Source organism: Chrysochloris asiatica, unplaced genomic scaffold (assembly GCF_000296735.1).
Source record: "Chrysochloris asiatica unplaced genomic scaffold, ChrAsi1.0 scaffold00181, whole genome shotgun sequence".
In the NCBI taxonomy this organism is placed as follows: Eukaryota; Metazoa; Chordata; class Mammalia; order Afrosoricida; family Chrysochloridae; genus Chrysochloris; species Chrysochloris asiatica.
In genome coordinates, this window is record NW_006408699.1 from 3,906,160 (window position 1) to 3,918,550 (window position 12,391).

Genomic DNA, 12,391 nt, shown 5'->3' on the forward strand with positions numbered 1-12,391 from the left:
GTTCAAACTGACAACCTTTAGATTAATAACAAAACTCTTAACAAAGTACGCCCGCAGGAACTGCTGGGGAGTTGTTGTTGTTGTTAGGTACCATCAAGTTGGTTCTGACTCATAGCGACCCTCTGCACAACAGAACCAAACACTGCCTAATCCTACACCATCCTCACAATTGTTGTTACGCTTGAGACCACTATTGCTGTTACTGTGTCAGTTCATCTCATTGAGGGTCTCATGTGGTCCAAGCCCTGCCCCTAGCCTTCTGAGGGGGTTTTAATTACTGATCTATCCTCAGCATCCACACCCTGCTGTTACTGTTGAGCCTGGAAACTCCTCCTGGCACTCTCCATTCCATCAGCTGCCAAACATTCCTCTAGGTTCTAGGACACAGAACACAGAAGACACTTCCAGGTCATCACAGAAAGCAGCTGCCAAGTGTACCCTTCAGGTTCTCTTCTAAAGTTACGGTGCCATGGGACAATCAGCCCGGATACAAACCTTGCACTGACCAAGTCACTTGGAGTCTGTTTCCTTATTTGCAAAATGAGAACCGACGGCAGCACCTGATTGAAAGGGTTCTGTGGAGATTATAGGAGCCAATGCGTCTCAGTGTACAATAGTACATTGTGCTCTTCCACTCAGCTCAAGCCTCAAACATCATCTCTTACCCAACCAACTTCAAAAGTGGTCCATCTGCACGCCACAACTGCCAAAGTTTGTGTCACCCACACAGGTTGAATTACATCATCTCCCTGCTGGAAAACGTCTACATTTCTCAGCCTGACATACAAGACCCTTCCCAACCCAGTGCCCTCCTGTCTACCACTGTACCCAAATGCCAAGCAGTGTCTGTTCCAGAAACAACACCCCAGATGTGCCATATATTTTCATGCTGCCCAGATTCTGCTCACTATGTCCCTTCTAAAAAGACCCTCACCCCCTTTTTCCGTCTGGCAAATCCTATGCGTCCCCCTCAGGGAAGGCTTCCTTAGACACCAACTCGTCCTCCCTCCCCACAATCTCACTGCACATGTGTTTCCCTGGCACCCATGTGTATAGGTACATTTGTCTCCTCAGCTTGAGGGATGGCTTAAGAGACACAGATCAAAAAACTAAATCCACTGCCATCGAGTTAAGTCCAACTCATAAAGACCCTATATGGGATATCTGAGACTGTAAATCTATATGGGTGCAGATAGCGTCATTTTTCTCCCACAGAGCAGTTGGTGGGCTTGAACCGCCGACACAGAAGTGGGCCTCAAAGGAAAGCTGCAATGGCAGTCCTCAAGAAATATTTGCTGATGTTAACTTGGGTGATATTGTTGTTAAGTGCTATGGAGTCAGTTCTGACTCATAGCAACTGTGAACAGGGTTTCAAGGAGTATCTGATAGGTTTGAACAGTTGACCTTGGGGTTAGCAACTCAATGCTTACCCTATAGTGACACACCAGGATTCCTGTTAGGTGATAAGGAAGGCAACCTAACAGAGGGAGGCTGACCGAGGAAAGATGAAGGTAGCAGAAGACAGGGGGAGGAGTGCAAGCCTTAAAGTGAATTTACAGAGGTAAATACTGCTACTGATCGTCCATGGAGGGGAGTACAGTCATTGCAATGAAGCAATGTGTATGACTTATTGAATATAAAACTAATGATCTGCTTTGTAAACCTTCATTCAATTCACAATAAAAAGCTTTTTTAAACAAAGAACTTAAAACATACATGTTATACATGAATATTCATAACAACATTATTCATAATAGACACAAAATGTAAACAACTCAAATGATGAATGAAAAATTAAAATGTAATATATATGTGTGCTAGAATATTATCCAGCCATAAAAAAGAATGACGTGCAGAATGCGGGACCTTATCCAGAGAAGCAGCGACATCAGAGATGGAGGCAGAGATAGGGTACATGGAGAGAGAGGGCGCAGCTGAGGCCTCTAGAAAGAGAAGAACTGAGATCTGGCAGCCAGGAGGCAGACTTGCAGAATACGCCCTTTGCTGGTGTACATTATTATATATGCCTGAGTGTTCAAAAACAAAAAAAGAGCTAAAGTGAATAGAGAGAAATACTGTTAACTAATGGTACATGGAGGGGATTATAATCATTGTAATGAAACAAGATGTATGATTTGTTGAATGTAAAACGGATGATCTGCCCTGTAAACTTTCACTCAACTCAAAATAAAATCTTTAAAGAAAAAAAAAAAAAAAGAATGAAGTACTAATACATATTACAGCATGAAAACATCAGATATCAAAAGGCAAATACTGTGATGATTTCACTTACACAAATAATCTAGAATAAGCAAATGCAAACTCACAGACCCAGAAAGACGATTATAGGTTAGTTACTAGGGGCTGGGAATAGAACGCTGGTGGTGCAGCTGCTAAGGTAACTGGGAAGGTTGGTGGTTAGAACACAACCAGCAGCTCCTCAGGAGAAAGGCTTGGTCATCTGCTTCCATGAAGATTACAGTCTAGAACACCTTATGGGGCATTTGTACTGGTGGCACTATGGGTAAGGCACTGGGTTTATAACCATAGTTCATTGGTTCCAACCCACCAATCACTGCACGGGAGAAAGATGAGACTGTCTGCTCCCATAAAGATTAACGGTCTGAAAAGCCCTGTATAATACAGTCAGAATCAACTCTATAGACAGCAGGTCAGAGTTTCTATTAAGAAACCTTGGTGGCACTGTGGCTTGACTGCTAACTGAAAAAGAGGAGGCCTAAGCCCTGGTGTAGAGTCCTGGTGTGGTGCTGTGGGCTAATGTGTCATACAGCAAAGTCATTTCAACTGCAAGGTCAGTGGTTCAAGCTCACCAGCTGCTCCTCGGAAACCCTATACAGGGTCGCTATGGGTCGAAATCGACTCAACAGCAATTAACAACAACAACAATAAACCCTGGTGTAGTGCTGTGGGTTACTGTGCTAGACTGCAAAGTCATTTGACCCACAAGGCCGGCCACTCAAGCTCACTAACCACTCCTTGGAAACCCTATACAGGTTTGCTATGGGTTGGAACGGACTCGACGGCACTTAACAACAACAAACCCAGCGGCCATTCTGAGAGAGAGAAATGTCATAATCTGCTGCATAAAGATTATAGTATTGGCTATTGAGAAGCCTGTAGGACTACCACTACTACTCTGTCCTACAGGGTTGCTCGAGTCAGAGCCGACGCCACGGCAGTGAGCCTGGAGTTTCTATTTGGGGTGATGAAAGCGTTTCAGAAATAGTGGTGATGGTTTCACAAAACTGCAAATGTTATTAACGCCACTGAATCATATACTTAAAAAAAGTTAAAATGGCAAATTCTATGCTAGCTACAAACTCAATAAGTTGATGGAAAAATGAAATTGAAAGACAATGGAATTTTCCCATGAACCTTTTGAAGTCCCCTCGTATATTTTACCATAATAAAAAGATTTTTAAGAAAACATCTGTTGGAAAAATTAATGCAAAAACTCTACTATCCTTTGATAAATGAAAATTTTCTAATTTTTAAACAGAACATTTTCATGGTAGCTTTCTACCTCTATAAATTCATTTTTGTGATCGTGTGCCATGGAGTCAATTTCAACTGATAGCAAGCCTGTATGGGGTTTCTGAGGAGTGGCTGGTAGATTTGAATCGCTGACCTTGAGTTGCCTGTCCAGTGCTTACCCTACAATTCCATACCAAGACTCCCTATCAATTCATAAGGAAATTGTATTTATCGTGCTGCTTTTAAGACTGCTCTTAATGAAAATGGTAAAAAAGCTGTGTGGAAGTGAAATGTCTTTATTAACTCTAGCCACTTACTGCTAATGTCACCTGAATTTAGAGATCAGCTAAAGAACAGATTTGTAGCATTAGACACTAATGACCGAAGACCAGAAAAGTTGTGGGAGGGCATCAAGAACACCATACAGAAGGAAAGCAAAAGGTCATTAAAACACAGAAAATAAAAAACCAAAATGGATGTCAAAAGAGACTCTGAAACTTGCTCTCCAGCACAGAGATGCTAAAGCAAATGAAAGAAATGAGGACTTCAAAAAACTGAACAGAAAATTTCAGAGGGCAACTAGAGAAAACAAAGTATTATTCTGAAATGTACTGAATGTATTGTACAAAGACCTGGAGTCAGAAAACCAAAAGGAAAGAACACACTCAGAATTTCTCAGGCTGAAAATGTTGAAGAAAAAAATTCAAACCTGAAGAAATGATGCAGCAAGCATCAAAAGACGATGCTCAACCATTTCAAGAAGTCACCAATGATCAAGAGCAGATGGCACTGACAGAAGAAGTCCACATTGCAATGAAGGCAGTGACAAAAAAACAAACCTCCAGGAATTGATGGAATACAAATTAAAATCTTTCAACAAAATTTAGAAGTTAGCTACCTGGCTAACCGACTGAAAGAGATCCATATTTGTATTCATTCCACAGAGAGGTGAAATCGTTGAACAATATCATTAATATCACATGCAAGTAAAATTTTGCTGAAGATAATTCAAAAATGGCTGCACCAGTACATCGACAGGGAACTGCCAGAAATTCAAGCTGGATTCAAAAGAGGACATGGAATGAGGGCTATCATTGCTGATTCTGATGGATCTTGGCTGAAAGTAGAGCACACCAGAAAAATGTTTGTTTGTGATATATTGCTTATGCAAAGGCTTTTGATTGTATGAATCATGATAAACTATGGATAACACTGCAAAGGATGGGTATTCCAGAACACTTCCTTGCGCTCATTAGGAATCTGTACAAAGAGACATTTGTTTGAACAGAACAAGGAGACAATAAACGGTTAAAAATCAGGAAAGAAGTGTGCTAGGGACATATACTTCCACCAAACTTATTCAACTGGTATGCTGAGCAAATAATCTGAGAAACTGGTTTATATGAAGAACGTGGCATCAGAATTGGAGGAAAACTCATTAACAACCTGTGATATGCGGAAGACACAGTCTTGCTTGCTAGAACAGAAGAGGACTTAAAATACTGATGAAGGTCAAAGACTACACAGCACCTCAACGTGAAGAAAACAAAAATCTTCATAATTTGAGTAATAAATAACGTCATGATAGATAAATGGAGAATAGATTAAAGTCAAAAGCTTCATTTTGCTTGTATCCAGAATCAACACTCATAGAAGGAGCAGTCAGGAAATCAACCAACAGACTGTTGTTGTTATGTGCCATTGAATCAATTCTGACTCATAGCAACCCAGTATAGAGTTTCTGAAGAGTGGCTGGTGAATTTGAACTGCTGACCTTGCAGTTCAAACCAACCTTGCAGTCCAGTGCATTATCCCACAGCGCCATACCAATCGACATTTAGGCAAATTTGCTGCACAAGACTTCTTTGAGATGTTCAAGTGCAAAAATATCAGTGTGAAGCCTAACGTGTGCCTGACAAAACCCATGGCATACTCATTAACCTCATATGCATATGAAAGTTGGACAATTTAATAAGGAAGACCACAGAAGAACTACATTTAAGTTATGGTGTTGGAAAAGAACATTGAAAGTACCATGTATTGCCAGAAGAACAAACAAATCACAAGTAGAGCCAGAATGTGCCTAATAAGCCAGGCCGGTGAAACTTCACCTCTCATACTTGAGACACATTAACAGGAGAAGGACATCATACTTAGTAAAGTGGAAGTGAAAAAGAGGAAGACCTCCAATGAGATGGTTTGGCATAGTGACAGCAACAATGGACTTAAGAGTAACAACTATGAGGATGGCGCAGGACCGGGCATTGTTTTGTTCTGTTGTGCACAGAGTCACTAGGAATCGGAGAGAACTCAATGGCACCTAACAACAACAGCCATTTAATCACTGTCCCCCTAGAAATAGTATCTATCACTTTTTTCCATGAGTATTGTTAAATGCATTGAGTTGGTTCTGACTCATAGCGACCCTGAATAGGGTTTCTGAGGAGTACAGGTTGAGTTAGAACTGCTGACCTTGTGGTTAGCTGTCCTGTGCGTATACTACAGCATCACACCAAGAGAGATTTTCCCTGAATAAAAATGGATACTTCATTGTCTTTTTTCCATTTGCCTTTACTTTTTTTAAGTGGAGTTACTGAACACTTTACGGGGTCCCATAATCAGAGTCCTTAGGGGCTTAATCCAAGTCCTTGGGTGGTGCACAGTTAATGCACTCAGCTGCTAACTGTGGCGATTTAAATCTACAGGTACCACTGCAGAAAGGGTTGGCAATCTAGTTCCAAAAAATCAGTCACTGAAATCCCTACAGAGCACAGTTCTACACTCACACATGTACACAAAGTCACTATGAGTCAGAATTGACTTGACAGTACCTTTTTTTATTTTTTATTTTTACAAAACTCTTTAGAAAGAAGAGGTAAACAAAACTGTTACCTAAAAGTAGGGAAAACCCCAAAACCATCCACTGCCATCAAGTCGATTCCAATTCACAGCAACCCTATAGGACACAATACAACTGATTCTAAGGGTCTCCAAGACTATAAATCTTTACAGAAGTAGACAGCCTCATCTTTCTCCCATGTTGTGGGGCTAGTAGGTTTGAACCACCAACCTTGCAGGTAGCAACTCAATGCATAACCTGTTGTGCCACCAGGGTTCCTTAATGGCAGGAAACAGAAGTCTAAAAAAGCTCAAGTTCAGCTCAGTTTGTCTTTAAGCAATCCAGCTCAGAGAACAGGTACCACCCTGGGCAGGTGTCATGGGTACCTTGTCTTGCACAAGCTTTTTCCTTTTTAAAAATATTTTATAGTGATTTAATGAAAATTTACATAGAAAATGAGGTTCTTACATATACATAGTGTTCAGTGACACAGGTTACAAGTTTCAGTGTGTCCATTTTGGTGGTTGTGCTTCTGTTAATCTAACCTCCCTGACTCACCTTACTTTCTCATCATTGGTCTATTACTTGGTTTTATTTAGATAATTATTTAGAGAAGCACTGTGCTCACAGATGATACTATTTGCTTATGAGCCAGTCTGTCATTTGACTGAAAGGTAACCTTGAGAAGTGGTTTGAGTTCCAAGTTTAGAGGGTATGACAGGGCAAGTTTCAGGAGTCCCTCTAGTCTCTACCAGTCTAGTAAGTTGTCCTTTTTTTAGCAATTTGAGCTTTGTTCTATTTTTTTCTCCATTCTATCCAGAACCATCTATTTTGCCCCTGGCCAGAGCAGTCAGTAGAGGTAGTTGGGTACTATCTAGTTCTGGTACCGAGGTAGATGAGGCCATGACTCATGCAGACTACTGGTCCTGTAGACTCCTTCCTTCTCTGAGTCTTTGGTTTCCTTCTTTATTTTTTGCTCCATTAGAGACCAATAGTTGCAAAGTTGCTTAGAACCACAAGGTTGGTGGTTCAAGTTCACCAGCCACTCCTCAGAAACCTCAGGATTAACAGGGTTGCTAGAAGTCAGAACCAACGTGACAGTACTTAATACTAACAGTTGTAGCTTAAATAGTTACACACAAGCTTCTAAGAATCTAGACATATCTCGCTAAACTAGGGTGTAAAAAATTATCTTAATGAGCTATGCTGTGCCAACTGACCAAGTTGCCCCATGAGACTATATACAGTCTGAAAACCTCAAACCCAATATACCAATTCTATGAGGGGTTTGGTTAAATCTAAGAAGTATTCATATTTGTACCTTCTATGTTCTTCATTTTGGGAGTCCTGGTATGGCGCTCTGGGCTAATGCATCAGACTGCAAAGTTATTTGAACTGCAAGGTCGGTGGTTCAAGTTCACCAGCTGCTCCTTGGAAACCCTATACAGGGTTGCTACGGGTTGAAATAGACTCGACAGCACTTAAAAACAACAAGTTCTTCATTTTATACATTAATACATACACAACACACAAAAACATGTGTGTAGTATACCTATAAATACACCAATATGCAAACATCCATATATATACACACACAAACATATCTATATAAACACAATTTTCTCTTATTGTTGTTGTAAAATTGCATAAGCTGTTGTTGTTAAGTGCCATTGAGTCGGTTCCAATCCACAGCGACCCTGTATAAGGGGTTCTAAGGAGCGGCTGGTGAGCTTGAACTGCCAATCTTGCAGTTCAAACTGACCTTGCAGTCCAGTGCGTTAACCCACAACGCCACACCAGGACTCCTGTGTGCTTCTTAATGTCATTATTTATCTTGGTCAAATTGTGCTGACTTCACCCTTATCAGGTACTGCCTTTCCAGGAATGAAAACTAGTAAGTGTCTACTGTCTAGAAAGTGATTCTCCCTCCATCTCCCTTCCATTCCCGGTAAACACAAAGAATATTGTTTTCTATATGCATACAAAAGCTTGCTTTTTATAATAGTGAAGGCTAATGATAGATGTCCTTTTGTGATTGACGTTATTTCACTCAGCAAATGTCCTCCTGGTCCATCCATATTATAATACAGTTTGGGAATTCATCATTATTCCTTATGGCACAAAGCATTCCATTGTATGTACCACAATTTGCTTATCCATTTATCTTTTGGGTACTTGGGTTGTTTCCATCTTGTTGCTACTGTGAATAATGCTGAAATGAACATTCGAGTCATTGCTGTAAGATCTCTAATGCCTAGGAGTGGGATTGCTGGATCATAGGGTAATTGTATTTCTAGCGTTTTAAGGAAGCACCATACCATTCTCTATAGAGGTTAAACCAATTTACAACCCCACTAGCAGAGAAGCAGGGGAGTCCTGTATGGTAAGTACTGGACCTCAAGGTCAGTTTGAAATGTAAGGCCAGTGGTTCAAACTCACCAGTCATCCTCAGAAATCCTCTACAGAAATGACTCAACAGTACTTGACAACAAGCAGAGGAGTACGCATGCAATTTCCTTACAACCTCACCAGCATCTGCTGTTTTCTGGTTTGTTTGTTGTGTGGGGGAATCAGTGTCATTTTTGCAGGGGTGCGATAACTCATGTCATTTTGATTTGTATCTCTAATGTGCAAGCATCTTTTCACGTGTGTGCTAGCCACTTGGTAAAGTGTTTGTTCATGTTCTTTTGTCCATTTTTTAATTTGCAAAGACCTTTTTCTTATACAACAAGATTAATAAAGTCAGAGGCCCCAGAACCTGGAAACAGCTGACAGAAGACGAGTCTTCATGGTCTACCCATAAATGCCAAGACTGTCAGGCACATAAAAATGACGATTTAAGTGGCACACATCTATTCCTTGACTTGTTCTGTTCAAAACGTAAGATATACATATCACTTCTTCCTTCACATGGACTTTTAATAAATAAGGCATGAAACAGTACGGAGAATTCTCTATCACCTCCCCCCTCCTGTGCATCTGAGGCCCTTTAGGGAAACACTGACCCCTCTTTTCCCTAGGGAAGCTACTTTGCTGATTAGAAATAGCACAATTCATAAATAACCATGCATGTTATGACTTGACTCCAGTTAAATTACAGTTTATTGTTGTTTTAAGCCATAGTCGAGTAAAACACTACGGAAGTCTCCAGGATTTCTCGTGTTCTCACAGCCTCAGTAAATAAATGAACTGAAATACTAATTTTCATATAAACAGTTTGTTAGCCACAAGCTGGCGTCAATAACAGATACCACCTTTTCTCTAGTTCTTTCTTCTCTATAAATTACCATCTAAATAAAATATAGTCCATCTGCTTAGGACTATAGCCTCAAGGGACAGCTACATTAGTTGGTACAGCATAGTGCACAAACCAAATGTTTTACATCCTACTTTGGTGAATAACGACTGGGGTCTTAACAGCCTCTTAGCTGCTGAAGCAAAGAAGAGTGAAGAATATCAGAGACACAAGGAAACAATTCATCCAAAGGACTGGAAAACCACAAGAGCCTCAACCTCTAGGATCCTGAGGCCTGAAAAACTAGATGGTGCCCAGCTACTGTAACCAACCACTTCCAAAGGAATCACATTAGAAGGTCCTGGACACAGTGGGAGCAAAAACTGGAACAAGTCTCAAAATCATAAATAAGACCAGGCTCACCAAAGACTGGTGAAATCCTGAGACTATGACCCTTAGTTACCCTTCAGGTCTGGAACTGAGATGACCTCCAAGATTCAACTTTCAGGAAAATGATAAACAGGACTACAAGTTGAACAATCTCTGGTGGCACTGCAGGGTAAGCACTGGACTGGTGATCGCAAGGTTAGCAGTTCAGACCCACCACCTGCTCTCAGAAGCCTTATACAGGATAGCTACAAGTTGAAACTGACTCCACAGCAAATAAAAAGGTGAACTGGAGAGTCAGTTATGCACTCCTTAGAACAACCAATTATTCGAGATCTAAATGGCAGCATTTGCCCAAGGACGAAGTTCAGAAAGCAGAAAAGAAGGAAAAATGTTAACAGGAAACAAAGGGAGGAAGTTGGATGAGTGATATTCCATTGTAGGTAGTACAATAAATTGTTGAATGGAAAACTGACTATAAACCTTCAGCCAATCTACAATCTGAGGTGGTTTTCTGTTTTAAAGAGGTATTAAATTTTTTTGTTTTAAGGTCCTTGGATGGCACAAGCTGTTTGTGATCATCAGCTAACCTAAAGGCTGGCAGTTTCAACCACCTAGCCACTCTGAAGAGGAAAGACCTACTTAAATGCTTCTAACAGAACACAGCTAAGAAACCGTATGGGTCAGTTTTACCCTGTAATACATGGGGTCTCCAGAAGTGAGAACCAACTTCACAACAATGAATTCTGTAGGGATATTTTCTGTATATTACTATAGTACAAACCCACACACATCTGTCAGTTTGTCATATTGTGTGATGCTGGAAGTTACGCCACTGATGTTACAAATCTCAGCAAGGTCCCCGTGGTGGGGAGGTTTCAACGCAGCATCTAGACTAAGAACAGATTAGGAAGAAAAAAATAGACGGTCCACTGCTAAGGGATTAGTCCCTGAAAGTCTTATGAAAAGCAGGGAAACCCTGTCTAATATAGTTCTGGAAGATGAGCCCTTCAGATTGGAAGGCACACAAAACATAAATGAGGAAGAGCTGCTTACTCAAAGTAGAGTCAGACTTAATGACGGAAATGGAGCAAAGCTTTTAGGATCTTCATTTGCTGATGGGTCATGACACAAAATGATAAACAATTGCAAACATCCATTGATAAGTGGAATGTGGAATGTATAATGTATGAGTTTAGGAAAAGTAGTCAAAAATTAAATGAAATGCATTAAGATCAATATCTTAGGCATTAGCGATTGAAATGGACTGGTACACTTTGAACAGGATGATCATATGGCTTACTATGCTGGCAATGGCAAATTGAGGGGAATGGTATCATACTCATCATCAAAAAGAACATTTCAAAATTTATGTTGAAATGCAATGCTGTTAGTGATAGGGTTATATCTATCTGCCTACATGGAAGACCAATTAATACAACTATTATTCAAATTTATGCATTAACCACCAAAGCCAGTAATGAAGAAACTGAAGAATTCTAACAAATTCTTCAGTATGAAATTGATGAAACATGCAATCAAGATGCATTGATAACTACCGGTGACTGGAATCTGAAAGTTGGAAACAAAGAGGAAGGGATCATTATTGGAAAATATGGCCTTGGTGATAGATACAATGCTGAAGATCCCTTGAGAGAATTTTGCGAGACCATTCCAAGTATCATTTTTCAACAACAAAAACAGCAACTATACACATGGACTTCACCAGACAGAATACACATGAATCAAACGGACGACATCTGAGAGATGTGACAATGAAGAAGTTCAATATCATCAGTCAAAACAAGGCCATCTGTGGATCTGACCAACTGCTCGTAAGTTAAGGCTGAAGCAGAAGAAAATGAAAACAAGTCTACAAGAGCTAAAATACAATATTGAGTACATTCCATCTGAGTTTAGAAACCATCTCAAGAACAGATTTGATACCTTAAACACTAATGACCAAAGACCAGAGGAGTTATGAAATGGCATCAAGAGCATCAAATATGATGAAAGCAAACAGATCATTAAACAGACAAGATAGAAAAGAAAAAGACCAAAGTGCATCCACTTGAGTCACAAGAGACTCAAACTTGCTCTTACATACAGAGTAGCTAAAGCAATGATAAAGTAAAAGAGTTGAACATAAAATTCCAAAGGATAGATCGAAAAGACAAAGTAAAGTATTTCAATGAAATGTGCAAGGTCCTGGAATTAGAAAACCAAAATGAAGAACATGCTCAGCATTTCTCAAACTGAAAGAACTGAAAACAAAATCCAAGCCTTGACTTATAATAATGAAGTATTTAACGAATAAAATGGAGTCTTGGTGGCACTGTGGGTTAATGCGCTAAACTGCAAAGTTAGTTTGAACCATAAGGTTGGTGGTTCAAGTTCACCAGCCGTTCCCTGGAAACTCTATAAAGGGTCGCTAT